Here is a 21,636-nt window from a genome sequence, read left to right on the forward strand (position 1 = left end):
CACTGACAGCCACTTTATCCACTTCCACAGCTTGTCTGTAAGAAGCTTAGGGGCTCGCTGTGATAGCTTGACCGCCTAGAACACAGGCCTACCAAGGACAGCCTTAAGCAAATGAGCAACTGCCTCCCAATCGCCCAGCTTATAGCTTTTATGTGACATGACAATTTGTGCGCACCTTCTGAATATCTGGATACTTAACAATCCACCTTAATTGGACTTATTATGTGGAAAGGAGTGTAACTATGCCTCATTCAATCTCCTTTAAACAAACCAAATAAAAACAGACACGCACTAAAAGCTGTCAGCGTCACACAGATCTCCTACACAAGCGCTGGATTGAACACACACATACACAGTCGACTAAGGAGCCTGGTGGTCTTGCTGTGTCCCGGGGAGGTCACACAGGAAATTTCACGCTCCTCTTCACACTGAAAATGTCTCCTTTATCCTCCCCACTGAGGACAAAATAAAGGAGAAGACAAGTGATAGAATTAAAAAAAAAAAAAAAAAAAGACCCAACTCCTGAATGAGGATGTCTTACTTGTGTAGGTGTGACTCGTTGGAGCCCTGGGACGCTGCCATGGTGACCCAACACCCGCCAAAGTAAAGGGCCCAATGTGGTCACAAGTTCAGTGGAATGTGATATTTGTGAGAGCGGAACACAAAAGGGAGGAATTTTCCCTCCAAAACAAGAGCAAGAGAAGAACAAGAGAGGTCAGTCTGAGGGAAAACACAAGGAGGAATGTCTGGTATTCAAACCATCGCAGATGATTTTTGATTTTTGTGCATGCAAGGCAGGTCAAGAAGACACCTGCAAGTCCTTTCTAGACTAGACACCTGTCCGCTGCATATGCACACAAACTGAAAAAAAACCCTATTAAAATATCATCACAAATCTCATGCACTCTCTCTGTATTGTGGCATGTGAAGAAAACCCTGCGCTACGGAGAGTACACTTCTGCACTGCCTAGCTTCACAGCAGCCTCCTCTCCTGCATGTATAACTTATTTTTTTCCTGACTATTCTTAGCATCTCTTATTCACTACTGTTCTGCAAATCCATAGTGTCCTTGTGGCGAGGTGGGTGGCGCATGCAGCCTTCCTGTGGCGGGGGCCTGAATGGAGTGCTGTCTGTCTGCGTCCGGGCCGACAGAGATGCCCCTGTGCTGCACTGTGTGCCTTTGCTGTTTACTCTCTCTGTGTCGAGGGCATGTCGAGGAAAAGATCCTGTCCTCCACCCATCCCATCTTTTCACCTTTCTGTGCTCTCCATCTCTCCTATGCTCTCTTTCTCTTTATGCTAGCACAGGAGGTCAAGGACAGAAGGGATAGCAGGATTTAAATGAAAGTCAGAGCGAGTGTGCCATATATCTTAACCCTACAGGGAGTGGCGAACCCTATGGCAGAAAGGTAAGTTGAAAAGGTGTAAGCACCAGGTGCAAAGGGAGCTTTATCAAAGACGACAGACTTTAAGTGTCGGACCCAGAGGCATCACTCTGAAGAATCCCCACTCATGTTCACCACTTCCTCTAAAGCACCCTGCCACACTCTCACTCAAGCACTGGCTGTCTGTCTCTCTCAACCTCCCACTTTCTGATAACTCCCAAAAGCAGGATAACACCCCTCTCACACACTCACTCACACTCACACTCACACTCACACTCACACTCACACACACACACACACACACACACAACTCTCTAAGCTGTGGTTTCCCTGTCGGAAATCAGCAATCTGCTGCCATTATCCACCAGCACTTACTCCTCCTCTCTCTCCTCCTTCCTTCAATTTCTCTCCCTCATGAGCATCATTAGAGAGAAGACAATTGTTTATGGGCCTATAGGAGGAAAGCACCACTCAGACGGCGGCAACGGACCAGATGAAAACACTAAATTGCTAATTAGTCTGAAGAGGGGGTCTGGTGTCATGGCATCACTGAAGACTATAGCGTTGTGTAGTATCATAGACACGCTAATGTGTTTATCAATACAAGCACTTTCTCATGCTCGGACACCTCTGGAAAAGGTTTTGTGTGTAAATGGTTTAAAACTGGCCGCGTGAAAACTAACCTTCAAAAGTTTGTGCGTTTCATCCGTAAAATTTCCCATTGTGGGCAGCTGCTAGAGAGGATGACCGCTCTGATAATGATGTTAATTAAAAAGCTTTTGTGACAGAATACTGTAAGAATCTGTCACAAAACTTGGAGCTAAGAGAAAATCACAAATGGAGGGAAAATCACCAAAGTACTGAGGAAGAAAAAAAAAAAAAAACACTTTACACAGTGCTCCCAAGCTTTTCAAACCCTCTCTCCTTCTCCCTCTCACACACACATAAACACATAGGCACAAACACATACACCTCGAAACAAAGGTGCCATTTTACTCAGGAAGGGTCAGCAGTTCTCTCCATCAGACAGGGGCTTGTTCTTGGTCAGAGGCTGCTGCCCAATCTCAGGCCACCCTCCCCTGGCTCCACCGGCCCCCTCTGGCCCCCCTCTGGCTCCCACCACCCCCGGAGACAAGCTCCCCATTGTTCCTGCACTACTAATAAATGACAGTTCTCCTGTTCAGACAAACTTTAGAGCCCATTCTAAACATACACACACACACACACACACACATACAGACACACACATACAGACACACAAACTGAGTGTAAATGGTGCTCTATATGAAAGGATACACAACAGCTTTTTTACACTCTGATATTTCTCATGGAGCTCATTAAAAGGTTATCTGACACTAATGATGGAAGGATATTTTCCTGTGATTTGAGCTCTGTGCCCCGCAGACCTGATGAGGTAATGCTGAGGGCACATTTTCTACAAAAACAGGGCGTAATTAATGCGTAATAAACGTTTCTATCGCTTTCCATTTCCCCCTCAGTGGTCGGAAACAGTCGTGACACCGAGACACAGTTCACCAGGAGGTCACGCTGCTCAGTCAGTGTTGTCACCTGTGTGCAATGTCACATACAAACACACACAAGCGCACACACACACACACGCACATACACACAAACACACACACAGAGCTCGATCAAGGCCAAGGACCAGAGGTGAGCCCTGAGTTTAGACATGATAAATCACCACTCAACTTAAGCTCATAAACACACCATTAACACACTCGACCACAGCAACTTGATCTGTTTACCTAAACCACTGTGCTGGGGGGGGCTATGGCTCTCTGGGCAGGCCTGTGTTAGCATGCCTGGGGGCCTGATGCACACGTCCATCACTGGGGGCCGGCCAGCAACTGCTCTGGGCCACAATATTGTCTCAGTGGTGCTGCTTCAACGTCGTCTCAACATTGCATGAGGTCATTTTCCAGCACTTTGGGGTCACTTTGATACAGACTAGGTATTTAAGTTTAAGGGCCAGACTATAGAGCTCTATGGAATCACTGAATAGCACCTTTAATGAGGAAAAAGTGTGAGTTTGTTTAGTCTGAAGTGTGTATTTTCCAATTAGTCCAGACGACATTAAAAGGCAACAGAAACTGGCTTTAATTATCTAATAAAAATCTGCAACTTGTGACAAAATGACAAAACTGAAGGTCTGGAATTAGTACCAAACAGATGACAATACAGCCGAATCTGAAGTCAAAAAATTGAAAGTGATGGGAAAGTTCCTCGGAAATGTTGAGTGGAGTAAATACAGGGATTTTTAAGTGAGTCTGAGCCTGGTGTGTATATGGCTCTCGACTGCGGTTCACCACAAGCATATCATATGACAGCACAGCCAGCACATTCAGCCCTGTGAGAAAGCAAATTCCTGCTTTACTATTCTCAGCTACGGGCCAAGACATAAACAAAAGTATCAAAAAGGAATTACATCCACTGCAATGTTATGGCTGCTTTGATGTCTAACAGACAGTCGTGGGCGTATGCAAGTGGGTGTGCATGTGTGCATCTGCGCTTGCATGGAGCTGACACAGCACAGGGGTGATGTTGGCCATGTGCAGGACAGATGCTGGGTGAGCGGGGGTCACGTCAACAGGCATGCTCCCGCTCCGCCGTTCAAATGACAAAAGGAGGAGGAGGAAGAAGAGGCAGAAGTTGTGAGAAGAGGAGTTAAAAAAAAAAAAAAAAAAAAAAAGCCCCAGTGTTTAGTCAAGGCCTGCTCACTGACACAAAGTCTGTCTTTGTCTGCCTCCCAGGGTGCCAGATAAAGGAATTCTTGTGTGTCGGGGGCTCTGACCGAGTTTATTTGACACTTCAGCTCCTTTTGTGAGGCAAGTGTCCCACCGTCAATGCTGGCCATGAGAGTCACTTGGCATTAGACAGAGGGTCCCTCTTCAGTGGAGAAAGGGGGTCTTGTTTGGAGAAGATTTTTAATGGAGGGGGTGTGCGGGAGGGGAGGGGTGCTGAGTTCGGTCTGCGCTCTGTGCTGTATACAGACATATAGTGGGGCTCTGTCCCCTGCCCCGACAATAGATGGAATTCTTTATTGCTAAGGAAGTGGATGGGGTTGAGTGAAGGGAAGCTCCTTCAGATTACTTGCACACACGCGCACACACACACACACACACACACACACACACACACACACAATGAATGCACCGTCATTATATCACTGTATGCTCCTTAGAGATGGAAAGGCCAACTCGTAGAACAGGTACAAACACTCTCATGACCCGGAGTGACAAGGTTCACCGGTGAATATGGTCAAATGCGCCTGTAGGTTCCACTCAAATGAAGCACCTAAAACAAGATCTTCCGTTGTAACAACATCATGGATTTTTATCTCTCATACGTGCAATACGTGTGTCAGGGAGGTGCACTAATGACAGGCCTCCCTGTGGGCAAAGTTCTGGAGCTCAAAACACATGTGCTCTCACCTGAATGGAGTCACTGTGGGAGAGGTGGGGTGGACTACATCTTGCTTTCTATGGACACTGTACCCACACCTTTCATTTAAGCTGCTGCACCTGGTCTTTCACAACTTATGACAGGTCATGGCTCTGTGGACACCTGGCAGCGCAGGTGTATGGACAGGTTATAAAGGTGTATGTTTTAAAAAACAGGGTGGATTTCGAGTGCGGATGTCAAGCAGCGTCAGTGTTCAACTGAAGTGTCTGAAATACAATTAAGTCACTTTGAGTCGGTTTTGAGAGCGAGGGATGTGCACCTGATGAACCCAGAGAATAACGGAGCAGTGAACAGGTGAACCTACACATGTGGAGCAGACCGAGAGTTTGACCAGGCTTTTGAAATCAAACGCACGCCCATCTCCACAGACATAAATGAGACAGAGCCCGACTTGATAAAAGAGTTTCTCCTGAGGAATCCCATGGGAGAAGTTTGATTGTTAGGTGTAATTTGGTAATGAAGATGTAGGCCAAATGGGTGTGTAGGGAGATAACGATCGAAACCTTTGGTCAAAACAGCCACTGTTAAACATTTTATTATATTTGTGAAATTACAGCTGATTAAATTCATTTATTCCTCATTGGGACCCTTTGAAAAACAAAAGGGACTAAGCTGCACGTTTAAAAATAAAAATAAATGACACCATGAACTTTTAACAGTAACTGAGACTACACTTTGAGTTTTGCTCTGTCACTTACCTGCTGGATGAGTTGATGCGCACTGTCATTATCCAAATCGCTGGACATCTGCTGAGCATCGCTTCCAAAATATATTCCAGGATATTCCTTTCCCGTTCGCCAAAATCCAAAATCCACCACAACAAATTTCCAAAAGCATATCACGTTATCGGCCATCTACAACACTGGCCACCCGCGAACACGCGTGAAATATCCCAAGAGACTCGTCTGTCCAACAAAACAGCTTGTCCAGCAGCAGGACTTGGGGCAGCGACAGTGTTAAGACACCGTTCATCCCGTGTAAGAGACAGTATTTCCTTATATCCTCCAGGGCGATCCACAGCTGGACTGTTGAATCCAGCTGCTGTTGTCATCGTGATCAAGTTTTACCGATGATAATAACAATAATAGCTCCACGCGTGTCAGTGCTCTAAAGTTAGCATTTAATCCTCTCCCAAAGAATCCTTGCGTAAACTGATTTGTGCTCTGGCAAATCAAGGCAGATCGATCAGTGTGATTATTTCCAATAAGCGACAGTGAAAGAACCTGGTTCCTCTTTACGGTCCGGTGCAGTGATGGTTCCCTGCTTCAGCTCCAACGAGCCTCCCTGCCGCGGGTGCGATGCTCTCCTGTGAAGAGTCTGAGCAGCACTGAGCCATAGTGAGAACAGAGCGGTGAAGCACATGCTGCGCTCAGCCCGACGTAGACGCGCAAGGCATGATGGTAAGTGAAGTTTATTATTGTTGCTGGCAAATATTTTAAAACAGGAGAATGATATCAGATTAAAACTTGTGAGTGTTAAATGGAATTATATTGGAACAAAATACAATAGCATTTAAGTTGAACTGAAAGCACACTAGAATTAATTTAGCTTACTTTAATTAAAGCAACACAATGTAAAAAACGCTTTTAGCATCACTTCAGTTTTATTATTATTATTATTATTAATAATAAGAATAATAATAATAACAGAAGTAAGTTATTATGTCATGAACACAGGCCGTTATAATCTTGTTTCAGTCACTCATCATCTGTCAGTTTGATCCCAGCTTGCGTGTGAGCCCTGTGTGAGCAGTGTGAGTAATAATGATCATCTGTCGCTGTGCAGAGATACAGGGAAGTCGGTGCCTTGAATCACCTTCCCATGAATGAATCTCTTGTCTTTCTTACCTCACTTTCATGTCCTAACCACCTCCAGGCTTGCTTGTATTTCTGGGATCATAGCTTCCCTTAAACCTCAAAACAAGGACTGGATCCTGAGGAATGGAGCACAGAGTCAAAGACTTACAATCAGAGCATTACTGAAGGTTTCATTAAATGTCTATCAGATCCAAAAACTCTTTATAATATCTGTCATCATTCATGGATTTGTCTGGACTGATTTAAGAGAATATCTGCATTTAATAATCATTTGGGAATAAAAGCATATTGATATCATTTTAATTTAACTGCAATAAAACCATTTAAGTCATCACATAGCTGAGATAACGTGGGTAAACTCTGACTTAAACAAGTGATCTCATTAGGCAAACAATAAAAAAAATCCAGTGTTGTTTCAGAAAACATTTTCCCCCAAAGAACTAACAAAACAATATTTTATCAGTTATATGTTACATCTACATAGGAATTTAGATCATTCGATTGCTTGTCAGCATAACACTGAGTTAAAGTGGCTTTCCCCTCCACCACACCACTATGACTGGTGTGTCGCAGTGTGCCTTACATTTTAGGCAGGTGAAGCTCCACTCCACCTTTTCCTTAACTCCCCATTTGGCCGGGCTCCAGCACAATCCAGGAGTACCTGAATTGCACGCGATTCTGTCAATTGCAGGTACTTGACGGCTTTCTTGTGTGCCGGGGTTGAAAAGTTGCTGGAGGTTTGCGCACACAGCATTGCGTGACTAGGGCTGGGGATGAAAACACAAAGACATTGTTTTCAGTGATCAAACCCCCTTTATAGTAACTCAACAGCATTCCTGTCTCACATTCCTAAGCCACCGCTGCTGTGTGAAGGGTTTTTTTTTTTCCTTTTAAGAAAAAAAGAAAGAAAGAAAGAAAGAAAGAAAAGGAAGGTTACACATTTTTATCTGGTTCACTGTGTTGACCCCTTCTTGCAAAAAAGTTCCCCCTTACCTCATTATTCATTCAAGGCTGAATTAAAGTATTAGTAGAGGTAATTATCTTGTAGAGGTAATTAAGAAGTAATTATCTCTTATCAGAAACTATGTGATGAATTTTAACAACACGGCCAGCAGCTCCCTCTTTTTTTATGTTCATCAATCAGTCAGCCTCAAAACAGAGCCAAATGAAATGAAAACACATTATTTCTCATTGTGTGCGTGTGCGTCTGCAGGCTTCCCTATGTGTGTACGCAAGTGCGTGCAAGTGTGTGTGTGTTCCCACTTCATGCACATCGTCCTCCACCATGTCTCCACTCGCGCCAGTGTGTGTGTATGTATGTAGGTATGCTGCTAATGTGGACACAAATGTTTTCCAGATTGGTGTGACAAGGATAATCATATCCAGAGAGCACAAAACCCATTCTGAACGCCGCTCGCAACAGATGGTACGGGAGGAAATGGAGGAATGCATCAGAGAGTCCAGGGGCAACAAAGCTGAGTGAGTGAAGAGGAGCTCCAGAAATTTTTTTTTAAGCAGTATAAAAAGAAGTTGTTTAGTACATTCACACTGCCACACGACTGTAAAATCTGCAACACTTGGGAATCTACTCTGTGCAACGAGCCCGTGTAAGTGTCACTGTGACCACCTGGTGTTGGTGAAACAAATCTAATATTTACTGGGAGCGATGACCTCTACGACTTCTGCTTTCAACATACAAAACATAGAGAGGAGGACAATGGAGTCAGTCATATCTCCAGTGTGTGCTCTCAGAGTGATTAAGACTAGAGGACATTCATTACTGGCCTGGCTCAGACAGAGAGGGGCTTCAGAGCAGAGCTCTTGTGTTGGACTGTTTGGATGTCCTATCCCCTTGTATCTCTTTGACTACCTCCAACACAAGGCTCTATTCAACTAGACTGGGAACAAATGTTTCCTTATGTGGCTCTGAGTGCCCAAACTCCAGCGACAGGATAGAGAGCAAGAGCCTATGAGACCAAAAGACAGAGGTGGTTACAATGATGCAGGCCATACTGTGGCTGTTTAACTAGACCAGCCCATCTTATAGTATGATGTGAGCTGAATTATTAGGTGGAGGGGGGGTGGGGGGGTGGGGGGGTGGGGTGACGTCATGGAAACCAAGGGGTAGATGAGAAAATGACAAGTATTTCCCAACAACAGCATGCCCTTTCACTGGCATGGTCCCCACCACACGCCCGCTAGCTCTCTCTCACTCTCCCACTTTTCATGGGTGTTATTATTTCTACATCCGCCTGGGAATTAATTTGGTAAATATCAGCCAGGAAGCCTGAGGTTGGACTCAGTGCTGGCAGCTCGTGTGATTTCATGTACGGCCAACACGCGGACTTCCATCAGGTTTTTTTCTGGCCTCGGCGTGGGAACGGGCAGAGTGAAGCTAAACGAGGGGTCACGGCGAGGTTTCAGAGTGACGTGGGTGCAGATTACTCATGTGAAAACTGGTTAAAAAAAATGGCTTGTGCCTGCTCTATATAATAAGACATAATGTGGCGTGTACCTCTTTTCTTTAGAATCAGCCAGGATAAAGAGCTAATCCTCTTGTGCTATGAGACTGATAGTGCTGGACTCCCTCCAGCACCTCAGGGAGTCAGCCCTGTGGAAGGGAGGCTCTTTCAAAAGCAAACCATGTAATCAATGACCATCAACATCGCTGCTACCGCCAACCCTCCTACCATGTTATTTTTCAAATTTGATTGGTGCTAACCATTAAGATTTTGGTAATCATTTCCTTTATCCTTAGCTTGTCGCCATCTCCCTTTATCCAACGCTCCCTTCAGGCCTTTTCCCTCTCACCCTGCATTGAGATGTCAAACTATAACAAGGGTTCGAATGCGTACTCAAACATGTTTTCCCACTTGAGGAGAAATTAAATGAACTTTTGGCCGGAGTGGCTGCACAGTACGACTGACATGTGCATGACTCATTCCTCCTTGCTCCCTAACACACACTCTTACACTGGGCAAAAGGGGAGATTTCTTTGGACAAACACACCCTTCCTGGAGCCTTACCATGTGTGTTCATGAGAATTCTTTACCTGCAGGTGCCTTGGCTTATTAGGTTTCTGTGTCAAAGGGGAAAAACTTATAAACACCAAATTTGCTAATTATCAACAGAGAACACCTAAATTTCCTGCATGAAAATACCGTGCCGAGTGTGCAGCTGTAGATGCAAATTTTAGTATGTGTGTAATTTTTTAATTTGCTTTGCCTTGTAATTTGTAAAAGGGTCTTTCTTGAGGTTGGTTTAAGGTAAGGCTAAAGGTTCAATAAAGGATCTAGTATGAGGAAAAAAAAATTTAGTATCTGCAATCAGCACGTATTTATATGCTAGCCTTTGTCTGGATGCTTTTCTAGGTGTGTGAGTGTGTTTGTGTGTGTGTGTGTGTGTGTGTGTGTGTGTTCTCAGTGGCAAGCAGTGTGTAGGCAGCTGGGAGTGTGGCAGGGCTATGCGTGACTAGGAGAAATACACCTGTCTCTGAGCTCAGGTACGGAGGGGGGAGCCGGCACGCAGGGGCCTGCCAGCTGAACAATGCTCCCCATTGTACCTGCACTCTGACTGCAGACGCTCACAGGAGAGGAAACCCTGAGCCCAGTGTGTGTACAGCGCGCTCTCTCTCTCTCTCTCTCTCTCTCTCTCTCTCACTCACTCCCTGCTCACACAATCACAAGACATACACAGTCAAATTATTTATAGTACACATATTGTGCTGACCGCAGGCGCCCCGGGTTAAATCCCAATAACTCTGCCTTTTACACGCAAGGTGCCAATCAGAGCTGTGATGGACAGATTTGACTCCCAATCAAAGCGAAGAGACTGGCTAAAGAAGAAAGGTTGTGCTTTGTGCAATGCACGATTGTCCTGTGGACATTTTGTATGCACACGACTACTAAATGAAATGTAATACATATGGAGACTTGAAAATAAAAAACAACAATGAAAATACTGCTCTGAATAAGTCCAGTTGCAGCATATAAAAGTGCATCACAGTGAATAATACTGCCCTGCAGCTACACACACCTACACAGAGATGATTCAGAGGTGTTACTGTAAAGGTCCATCATTATAGAGAACACATCAATCTATATATAAATCCGTGATGTGACTTTGGTCAAGTAATCTATCATCGGTCCTACACCAGCCCAGGTTTTTTTTTTTTTTTCTCAAGGCTTTTTGTTCTCAGTGCAGATAAGACAACGTGGAGATGGAGAGCTAAGATGCCGTATATGTAGATACAGCGGGAAAGACACAGACAGACAGTCCCAGAGAGAAATCATGAGAGGGGCCGCCTGTCGGTAAATCACTGGGGCTCTCTGTGGTTTCCACAACAAAGGCTGACTCTCATTTTGTCTTGATTTGTTGGCCAATTATGATGAAATATGAACAGGGCAACCGCAGAGAGGGCCGGGGACGAGAGGGAATGCTGAACATCTGCTTTCAGAAGTTTTTCATTCTGGGTTGAGCTTAGATGGACACAAGTACCCCTTTCTGTCAAACAGAAACTCCAGCTGTTCCGCAGATGGGGTCGCTTATTTGCTCCCATTCTGTGTATTATGTGTGGCCGAGCCTCTTTGATCCCATTATCTGGAAGTCACGAATCCTTTCTTCAATTCTTTTATGTGCTTTTACACGGGTAGCTCAAGTGTCAGTGCTATCATTTAGTTATCTATTCCTGTTAAATTCCTTGACAAGTGTGTGTTTTGTTGGTGTGCGTGTGTGTAACTCCAGTGGTATCTTACATGAATATGAGTGTGTGTGTGCTCACTGACTAACGCAATACAGTCTTCATAAAGGTAGTATTGTTAAGTTGCGTGCGAAGCTCATGCTTTAGGCTTTGGGTCCCCGCCCACCCCTGTAAACCACGGCCTTTTTTTTCCTCTCCTTTTTTTTCCCTTCTACACCTTCCCCTTTCTTTTTGTTACAGGTAAACATTTGATGTCCGCACGCAATCCCCAGAGAGTCTCCTCCCCTTGTTCTCTCCTCAGCTCCCTGGCTTCCACTCAGCGTTACTCACACCCTCTCTCACACACACACTCACCACACACACACACCTCTCTCTCTCTCTCTCTCTCTCTCTCTCTCTCTCTCTCCTGCCCTTGCACACACAGACACGCTACCCTTCCCTCCCCATTCTTCTGACATTCCTCTCCTCACTGACTCAGCACCTGTTTCCTATGGAGGTTATGAAGTTTCTCTCGCTCTCTGCTGCTGAGTGACTGGCTGAATTTCTAATTGACTGGAATTACTTGCCCGCAATCCCTACCCCGAGACTCATGCACTCAGTGTTCTGTCTTAATTGACTTTATTAAAGTAGTGGATCTTTGTGTCATCTTACAATATGTTGGAACTAAAAGGTTGTCTCCCAAGAGCCTGGAAATGTGTCTGTTTCTATCAATATAAAGCATAGCTAAGTCAAACTGATCACAACCTTATTCTAGAATTTAAAAAAAAAAATGTAGCTAGCCATAAATTCACACCAGATATGAGACATCAGCAGCGCTACTGAAGCGTCCATCTATTCATCAAACCTGACTTGTATTGGGGAACCAGCTGTTGTCAGCTGTGTCTGTCAGCAGCACACTTCAGTCCTTGTGTAATATCCCTAAAGAAGAAAACAGACCTCGGTAGAACTGTGCACTATTGTGACAAAAACAGTGCCATTACTTTTTATTATGATCCAAATATTTTACATCTCTATATAAACAATGGGCCACAGATAATGACCAATGAAAAAGGTTGGCTTCATTCATCTCCTTAATTGATTCATATCACGCAGCAATAAAAACACTATGAGATCACTGTAACTTTTACTGTTGTGTTACTGTGTGTTGTTGCCGCGAGGGTTTAAGTGCCGCTTATACCAAGACAATATGTGTGAATGACATCCAAAGTATTTATTGTTGCGTGTGAATGATTGTGATCTAACAGATGTTGAACACTGAGGGAAGGTAATAAAACAAGTCCAAATCTGGTCTGTGGACTCCAACTCTGTTACAAATGCCAATCTCAGTCACGCACATCCCTCAAGCTGCACTCCACAACAAAATTCCAAGAGTGAGGGAAGGTCTGGCTGGTTCTGACACAACAGCGACCATCATGTCCAAGCAGAGAGAAAAAAAAATAACAAAAAAAACACAAACTTCTATGCCAGTGTTACCAGCAGCACATATGACTTCAATCAGCGCTAATGAATGTATGGGCAGGGAAGAAGCCTTTTAGTGGTATCAAACACACCCAACCACACTTGCATGTCTGCACACATACTCACGTGCCTCTTCCTGGCAAACCCAGACATGAGGGTTGACTTAATGCATGGAGATTTCTGCACGGTTACCAAATACACTGCATTGTTCTTTTATGAAGAAACAAGCACAGATTTACTGACTGCTCTACTTTAAGATTTCTTTCTCAGCTTGAAAGCTCAGCTGAGTCCTCCCGGGTCTTTTCATTAGGTAAAGTCAGACTGTCAGAGAGGAAAAGGGAGTCCCATACCCGCATAAAAGAAATTATTTCAATCCCTACATTGTTGTGTCTCCTATGATAATTGTGGCTGCCGCTCTCTTTCACCGGGGGCTTTTGGCTCCCTCCAACCAGCCCAATTAGTAGCCCTGCTGAGGTGGAGTGTATTATGCAAATACAAACAGTTACTGTACCAGCATGAGCAGCCCCCATGGGTAGGCTGCTACAAGGCTATGTTAAATGAATATTAGATTTGTTGTGCCTACAACAAGTTACCTATTGTTGTGCTGGCCTTGCTGCTGCTCTGGAAAAGCCATTCAAACAAGATAATCTGTCTGCGTCTCGTCAATGCAGCGCACTGTTTTCCCCGTGCTCGGACGAAACGCTGAGACAAAGGGGCTGTTTGATTGGGAATATGAAGCAATTGGTGTGGGAGAATAAAGGGATACTTCTTACAGTATCCGCTGTTTGTCATTGGACCCCTGGATGCAGGCACAAACACTGCGATCCAAATCAAGGCAACGGAAATTCTAATTTTCCACCCAACGCTTATAATAATCCCTCCACAGATGTAGTTTCTGTAATTTCACCTACGCCATATTTTTCAATTTTTTTTTTCATTTATTCTTAGCTTTTAACCCAACCTGTCTGTGTCTATTGTTTCTTGTTTAGTTCATATCTGTTGCTCTCTGCTCTCATTGGGAACAATTGCTTTTGTCCATGAAGCCAATGAATGTCCTGGATATAAAAAGGTGTGACAGTTTGGGTCAGAGCTGTGAAAGAGCTGTATTGTCCTTCCTTACACCACAAGGTGCGCTTGGAGACGGACCAACAACGTGGCAACGTAACGATGAAACGCGTTCTCTCTGTAAATTTGTACCACATGGCTGCTAAAGGAACCATTGTTCCTTTTCATTACACACATCAGGTGGGTAATGAAATATTTCACTATGTATTCAAAAAAACACACTTGAAGCCTTTTGGAAGTTAGATGGGTGGTGCGATGTTGCCTAATGCCTTCATGCTTTACCATAAAGCCACACAAATTATTACAACTAACACAGATGTTTTGTATTTGTTACACTTTTACTATATTTTAGACGTTTCCGATTTACTCCAATACTCCTACACAACAGCTTTGTTTTGACACTTCAACTGTAAAAGTTTGTCAATAGGGAAATTGATTCAGTCACACGATCAGAGACATAAAAGTCCGGGTTATGCTGTAGCACATAGCATGTGTCACTTTCTCTCTGGTCATGTCAGGCAGCAGTTTGTAAACAGTCCTCCCCACACCACAGCCAGCTAATGACAGGGTTGAGCTAGAATACAATGGCTTCCTGGCACGCTCTAGCAGAGAAAAGAACAGCACCGACAAAGCAGCTTTGAAATCAATACAAGACATTCATCAGCAACAAACGAGTAAAAATAGTTTTGTTTTTTTTCTTTATTTCATTTGTTTGATGTATTTTAGTTTCTTTTATATATTTATGCAAAAACATGGACCTACACGCATGCACCTCTTCAGAGCAGGCAGAACGCTGCCTGTTCAGCAACATGTAGCTCAGCGTGTTTTTGATTTAGTTTATTTGAACAACAAAACAAGACTAAGTCAAAACCTGGTATATGGCTGGACCGTGTATGGTCAGTGTGCGAAACTGAGGATGTAGGTACCTCTGCCAAGGAAGTTATGTTTTCATTTGTGTGTGTGTGTGTGTGTGTGTGTGTGTGTGTGGGTTTGTTTGTTTGTTGTCGGCACAATTACACAGAAAGTACTGAACCAATTTGCACCAAAATTGTTGGAGGGAGTGGGAATGGTCCAAGGAAGAATCCATTAAATTTTGGTGCAGATCTGGTTAAAAGGGGTGGATTAAGGGTGATCTTTTTATTTTATTTTATTTTATTTTTTTACATAGCAAGATAGGGAAATTTTCAACACTTTAGGAAATAATTATGGATCTTGAGGTTAAAAAAAAAAAAAAAACAGACATCAGACATTTATGGTGTTAAGATCAATGACTTTGTACAGTTTGGTGCAGATTCAGATCTGACAGACTGTAGGATTGTTTGGCCTCAGCGGATGTGTGCTGAGTGCCCTTCTAGAAAACTGCTGTGGAACCGCTGTAAACAGCTATGTTCCAAGGAATCTAAATAACGCCTGCTCGAAAAGTCTCTAAATGTCGCTACATGATGACATTATGTCATTGCATTGTATTTGAATTTGTGACAAGTGTCAGCCGATATAGCTGTTCTCATTTACATCTTTTTCTGTTTGTTGCAGGACAACGGAACAAGTATGAAATAGTGATGCTAAGTGATTTCAGCTCTGCTGCTAAAAACAATCTGGTCTGAACAAAATCATTCACATTAGGTTAATGGCAGAATTTCTTTCTTACTTTGTTACCCAGACACAGGTTGTGCGCTGTGTTACAGACAAACTGCATCTTTGCCACTCACTGAGTAGACACAGAGAGAGGTTTGCCTCTCACTCATGGGATAGTACTGGCGACTCCCTTCTACGGAGAGTAGCTACAGTTTGTCCAAAAAGTCACAAGATGTGTCGCTAGGTGTTTTGGGGTTTTTTGAGAGAAAAAAAAAAAAAAAAAAAAAAAGATCAGCTGTAAACGCCCTCTGATAATGTAATGTTCACATCTTATCATTAAGCGCGACGGCCAATGGGAGAAGTCCAGAACTCACCCGATCAGTGGTGCAACTTCACTGCTCACTCAACTCAAATCACTCACTCACTCACATATTCAGGGATGTGGCACTGAATGATGGCCAGTCAAACCAGAAACTTTTTTTTTTTTCCCCAATTCAATGCAATTACACTAAACCTCCTCCATGTGCATGGCTCATTTCACATGTTTGTGGTGACTGTTACAGCTGTGAAACGTAAAGTCTGAGAACGCAGTGACATTTTTGGAGGAACAAATGCGTCACGACCGTCATGAACAAGAAACACTAGGAACAAAACATTTCCCACAAACACCTAATTAGCTCACAGACGCCTACTTAGGGGTTCGCAGTTTTGTTTGTATGCAATGCATACCGTACAGTTGTTATTCCCTTTGTGTGGCTCAAACGCCAACATTTTTTAGTGCACAGCTGCACAACATCTGATTAGAGGATGATTTTTTGTTTCCTTCTCTGTTACCATGTTATGGAGGAACACCCACAGGTAACACATCCAACAACCACATCAAAGGAGCATTTGTGTTTTTCTGACTGGCAAATCCAGTATGATTAGTATTAACCTTATATTGTCATAATTGCACATTTAGACACCTGGCAACAAAGTGAGGATCACAACACTTCATAACATTTTGTGTGAACCATGAATCAAGAAACGGTACAGTACAGAATATGTGAAGGCCACATCAGTGGGGGGGGGGCCTCACCGTATGGAGTCACTTTACCCCACCTTTGATGTGTGAAAACGGTATACTGAGGTCCAGCTTCTCTGGCTGACGCCGACTCACCGAGCTGTGAGCTATAGCGTGACAGAGGCAGGTTAATGTGTTCCCCCTGCAGACAAACACCATGAAGTATGACTGACGGGTTGTGGCCTTAAGGCACAGGACATGAAGCGCGGAGGAAAAAAAAAAAAAAAACTTCTCTGTTTGAACATTTTCATTTGCATGCCCCTACTTTTTAAAAAAGTAATTACACGGGGCTTATCCCATCTTTGTATTTACGACGTCAGAGCAATTAGCGTACACTTACTGTACACACACCAGTGCACACATTAGGAAAGGATCATCACAATCCCATTTGAATCCATGAGTGAATGTAAATCCATCCTGCCCTCTGGGCAGACAGAGAGCACTCTGAGCTACGTTTAGAAAAACCCTTAGGAGTGTCTAATATTTCTGTCACTACTAACTCTGCACGCTACAAGTGTTCAGATCCTCAACTGACACGAATGTCAACTTTTATCACGACTAATGTTGATTTTGTGCAGCAGAGTTAATCTTGAAAACACAAGCTCTGAGCAGACTCAAGGGCATACAGATTTTTAAGGGTACAAGTGATACTATTGTTAATTGATGACAAATTGTAGAAACAATAACAGGACAGTGTTATTGTCTGATAACACTGTCTGACTTTTAAGGCAGCTGTTTAAATCAACCTTAGCACTTTCTGATGGCCGTCTATGGAAAGTAAGAAATATTGCCTCAAACCAGCGGTAGTGCATTTTGAAGCAAAAATGAATTTATCCATCTATGACTTTTTTTTTTTTTTTTATAAACTAAAAACACACATAAGCCTGCAAGTCACTGTGACTTTGCAACATATTTCACACCACCTGCAACACACCCACAACATGTTGCTGTGCACCCGTATAGCAACACAATGGGGGTTTGAGCAAAAGCAAACCCATAAAGAGAGGAAACCATATCAACATTATAATCATGTCGTGTTTATCTAGGCATGACTGCAAACCTTGCCTGGTTCCTGTATCACTGAAGAGGTGGGGAACTCTTTGAGGCATAGTGGTCCAGCTATGTCAAAGTGAATGAGCTATCAAAGATCTGAGGGCAAAGGGAAGTGGGTACGTTAAGTAGCATGTGGTGGTGGTTTGTAGAGGTTGGATGATGTGTTCTGAAGGAGCAAAGTATGTGAGTGTTTTTGAGTGGTTGATGGGGGGCTGAATGGGGCACTTGTTGTGAAGAGGAGATATTGCAATACACCCACTGATGGTGGCCCCTTCATTCTCTTTTATTGTGTAGACCACAGGATCTCATCTCACAGGAAAGGAGAAACCGGCGGAGACCAAGTTTAGAAAAAAGGTTTGTGATAAGATAACAAAGATCCAGCCCATTCAGAAAGAAAATACTGAGCCCCTGAGAGAGACACACACACACACACACACACACACACACACACACACACACACACACACACAAAAAGGTGTTGCTGAAAGGTGTGAGCGCTCCTGCTCTCCTCCCTTTCTCGTCTCACTCACCTGACCTGATATTTATAGCACCAACAATGGACTGTTAACCTCACAGCAGCTCTTTATGATGGCGAACGAGCTGGATTTTTATTAGGGGCAAGCAACTGTTGAAATTGCTACTCATTCTTCTCACAAGCACGTTACGATGTGCGATTTCTGCCTGTGACACAAAGTCCAGAGTCTGCTGCCAACACACTGAGGATGACGCGGAGGACTTGTTCACCTACTGAACACCAGTCAGGGCAGGTTACTGGGACAGTCAGGTGGCCCTTGGTTTCTCTGGGTCATTGAGTCATCCAGGAAACTGACAAATACAGAGTGACAGGTGGGTCCACCCAGTTTGACCTTAACTATGAAAGCAAACAATTACAAAAAAAAACAAAAAAACAACTTAATCATACGACTAAACTAAAATCAAACAAATAATTTTTTTTTGTTAAGTGAAGAGAAGAAAAACACTGAGCTATTGCTTAAACATTTATGGGAAACTACCTCAGAAAGAATTCCAGCTATTTTTGCTTTAGGAGTTCTTTCTTGTAAACAGTATTGTTATGCTACATAGGTGTGTACGGTTTGATAATATCACACTCGAACGTCAAGTTGGTTGACTGACTCATGTATTCATAGTAACTATATTAATTTTTTTTTTCCCCTCCTGGAAGCTGCTGCAGGTGCTGTAAAGGCTGCTGGTACTGTCACTTGTGTCACTGACAAAGTTTGCTCATATAAACTACTCAAACAAAATTTAAATCACAGGATTTGGGAAAAAGAAATGCATGAACTAACTTCCTTGACTATATGCAGCATGCATCCAAACAACAATAAGACTGCCGCAGCGAGAGAAGAGACAGGTTTCATTCGTGCCAACCTGCGTGCCTGCATGTGCATCTAAATGTATGGATATCAGCCTAGGTGTGATGTGCGAGTCATTCCTTTTGTTGTGTGGAGCAGCGTTGCCCTCAGGGCTGCAGCAGCGCGAGTGCGAGCTACGTGGTGCTCTGGAAACAAGAAAAGCGGCTCTGTTTTTGGATGGCTGTCTTGGCTTTGTATGAGCACTTGCTGGCACGCAGTCAAGATCCTGCCCCTAGAGAGGGAAGATTAATGACAGCTAGTCACGGAAAGGCTTTACAGCAGCACAGAGCAAAGGAGAGGAGTCGGGTATGAGAGAGAAGATGGAGACAAAGGGGGGGGGGTTGGCGGCAAAGGTGAGGAGCCGCTGTGTTGAAGTGGGACTGATAGGAGAAGGTATGAGTAAAGGGCGTGTGAGTGTTTGTGTCTAAGTTGCACGTCAAAAAAAAAAAAAAAGAAAAAGAAAAAAGAGAGTTCAGTACAAACACAGATTAAAGAGATTAATTCAATCCTCATAAACATTCATAATAGTTGTAAAAACATTGTGAATACAATGACTGGATGCGCTCTTCCTTTAATTTCATCACACTAATCCAGCTAATGTTCACATGACAGCTCTGACAGCCACTTTACTCACCCGCCCCCCTCCACCTCTGATCAGGCTCTATAGGCTCGACACCTCTGCCAAATCCCGAGCAGAGTAAAAGATGGTTAATTACACTGGTTTTGTTTGGTTACGGTCTAGACATTACATCTATTCCCCATCCTGTCATGACATCTGAACAGTCGGCGTCGTGAATCCTCATCTCGCACACCGTTCTCCCTCTCTTAGCGTGTGATGTATGGTACTCAGGGTTCCTTGAGTACACAGAGAAGAGGGGGGATTTTTTTTGCAAGTGTTTTGCAAGTGTTTAATCTCGTAGCGTTGTGTCTCTTCAGCTGGAAAACAGAGACTGAGAGATGAAGCAAAGAGGAAAAATAAGAAAGGCATCAGCAGTCTTATTTTTTTTTTTTTTTTTTTTTTTTAAAAAGTAACCTGAACCACAACTGGTGTACAATGAGTAAGCCAAGAGCTGAGGAGAGTGCTTTGCCGCCAGGGCTGACCTCTCTCCCTGTACCCATGGCCAAAACCCCAAACCCCAGAGTCCTGAGTTCCAGGGCAGACACAGGTCACAGTGAACTCACTCTCCCGGAGCTCCTCTTTCATTCCTTGACCACGCAGCTAAATGACCTCACTCATTTTGGAGTCCCTAACAAACTCAAGTCTTTGTATCACAGATGAAAAATGATCTCGGGTGAAGTTTGCCTAACGGGGACCAAAGATTCCACAAATTGAGAGAGAGAGGACGAGCGCATGTGTGTCTGTTTTTCAGAGCTGTTTACTTCATTCTGGAGACGTGCTGGATTCCTCCATCATAATGCATGGTAAAATGCTCCATTTCATGGTGCCAGGGAGTTCTGACCACAAGAATGAAGGGAAAGTTATTCCTTAAAACCATTTTCATCCGGAGAACATCTCTCCGAGCACAGAAAATGACTTCACAAGACAGCCTGTTGACATGTCAAACCAAGGGCTGTGTTCAGCTCACACTTTCTGGGATAACGATCATATTGGACAATTCTGCAGGACATACTTTACTGTTCTGCAGCCATGCAGGGAGCAGTGAACTGAAAAACAAAGTTTGGGAGGTGGTGGTAGACTGACTCCACGTCCGCTCTCAGACCATCAATCATTGTTGGCTTACACATGACGGATCTTTTTCTCACCCTACCACCGGGTGTTTTAGTCACTGAACCAGGGTCTTGGGGGGTACTACTTCATATGTAAAAAATGAAAAAAGGTGCTGCAATGCTGAATTGGTGGAGGGCTATTTGAATCATGTGGTGAACGTGCTGGCAAAGAGCACAGAGCAAAATTATCATTAATTTGGAGTCATGTTTTGAACCACCTCATGCGAGTCGAATATTGACTTTCTTACAGCTCTGTTTTTAGCTAACCCCTAGGGGGAATTGTCTGGTACCTTCGCTGCTAAACGCTCCACTATGTCCACCATCCAGTCACTAACTGTTTGTTTCTGCTGTTTTGCATTGAGCAGGTAGTGAACAGTGGGTTTTTCAGAGCTTTTCTTCCATTGGAAACATCTGCCCACTGCAGCTGAAAAACAACAACATGAGAGAGAATCAAAACAGCAAAACTGCATGCCGGGCAGCTAAACAGTGTGCTGTACTGGCCTCTCTACATTGGGAGTGCAGTGTCGCAAAACTGAGAAGGAATAAAGAAAATCTATGGTATATCACTCACCGAATCCCTTCAGTATTTCCATTGCTGCGCACCTGGAGGAAATTAATTTAGCTAAGCAAAACAGTCAAACCCAATCGTACCTTTCAGCACCGTTTTATCTGGCAGGCTCCACTATACATACTGTCCACAGCTGTGATATCTCTGAATCAGTGCGTGGAGAGTGTGGAAATCTCTAACTATAGGTTGTATACAGAAGACAACAGAGAATCTGTCTCAAAAGATGTTCCCAGCCAGGTACATCAACACTCTTCACACCCTTCTGAGCTAAGTCCTATACATGCTTCCTATCCCTTTGACATGGCATTTCACCCAAACACCTGCCACCCATTCTGCTGACATGACCCGGACGAGAGCAGAGTGGGCGGCA

General features: G+C 43.8%; 1 long non-coding RNA gene across 2 annotated transcripts in view; it reads right to left on the bottom strand.

Moving 5' to 3' along the window:
• Positions 1–21,636, bottom strand: part of LOC130184805 (uncharacterized) — a 114,943-nt gene that overhangs the window by 44,279 nt on the left and 49,028 nt on the right. The window contains exons 3-5 of one of the 2 annotated variants that reach the window (XR_008830048.1): positions 7,268–7,451; positions 6,715–6,800; positions 5,566–6,194 (exon numbers count right to left, since the gene is read on the bottom strand). This is a non-coding gene — a long non-coding RNA (uncharacterized LOC130184805). Of the gene's footprint in view, positions 1–5,565; positions 6,291–6,714; positions 6,801–7,267; positions 7,452–21,636 lie in introns of both variants that reach the window. The other variant, XR_008830047.1, reaches the window with a different exon arrangement.

This window comes from Seriola aureovittata, chromosome 17 (assembly GCF_021018895.1).
Source record: "Seriola aureovittata isolate HTS-2021-v1 ecotype China chromosome 17, ASM2101889v1, whole genome shotgun sequence".
Classification (NCBI taxonomy): Eukaryota; Metazoa; Chordata; class Actinopteri; order Carangiformes; family Carangidae; genus Seriola; species Seriola aureovittata.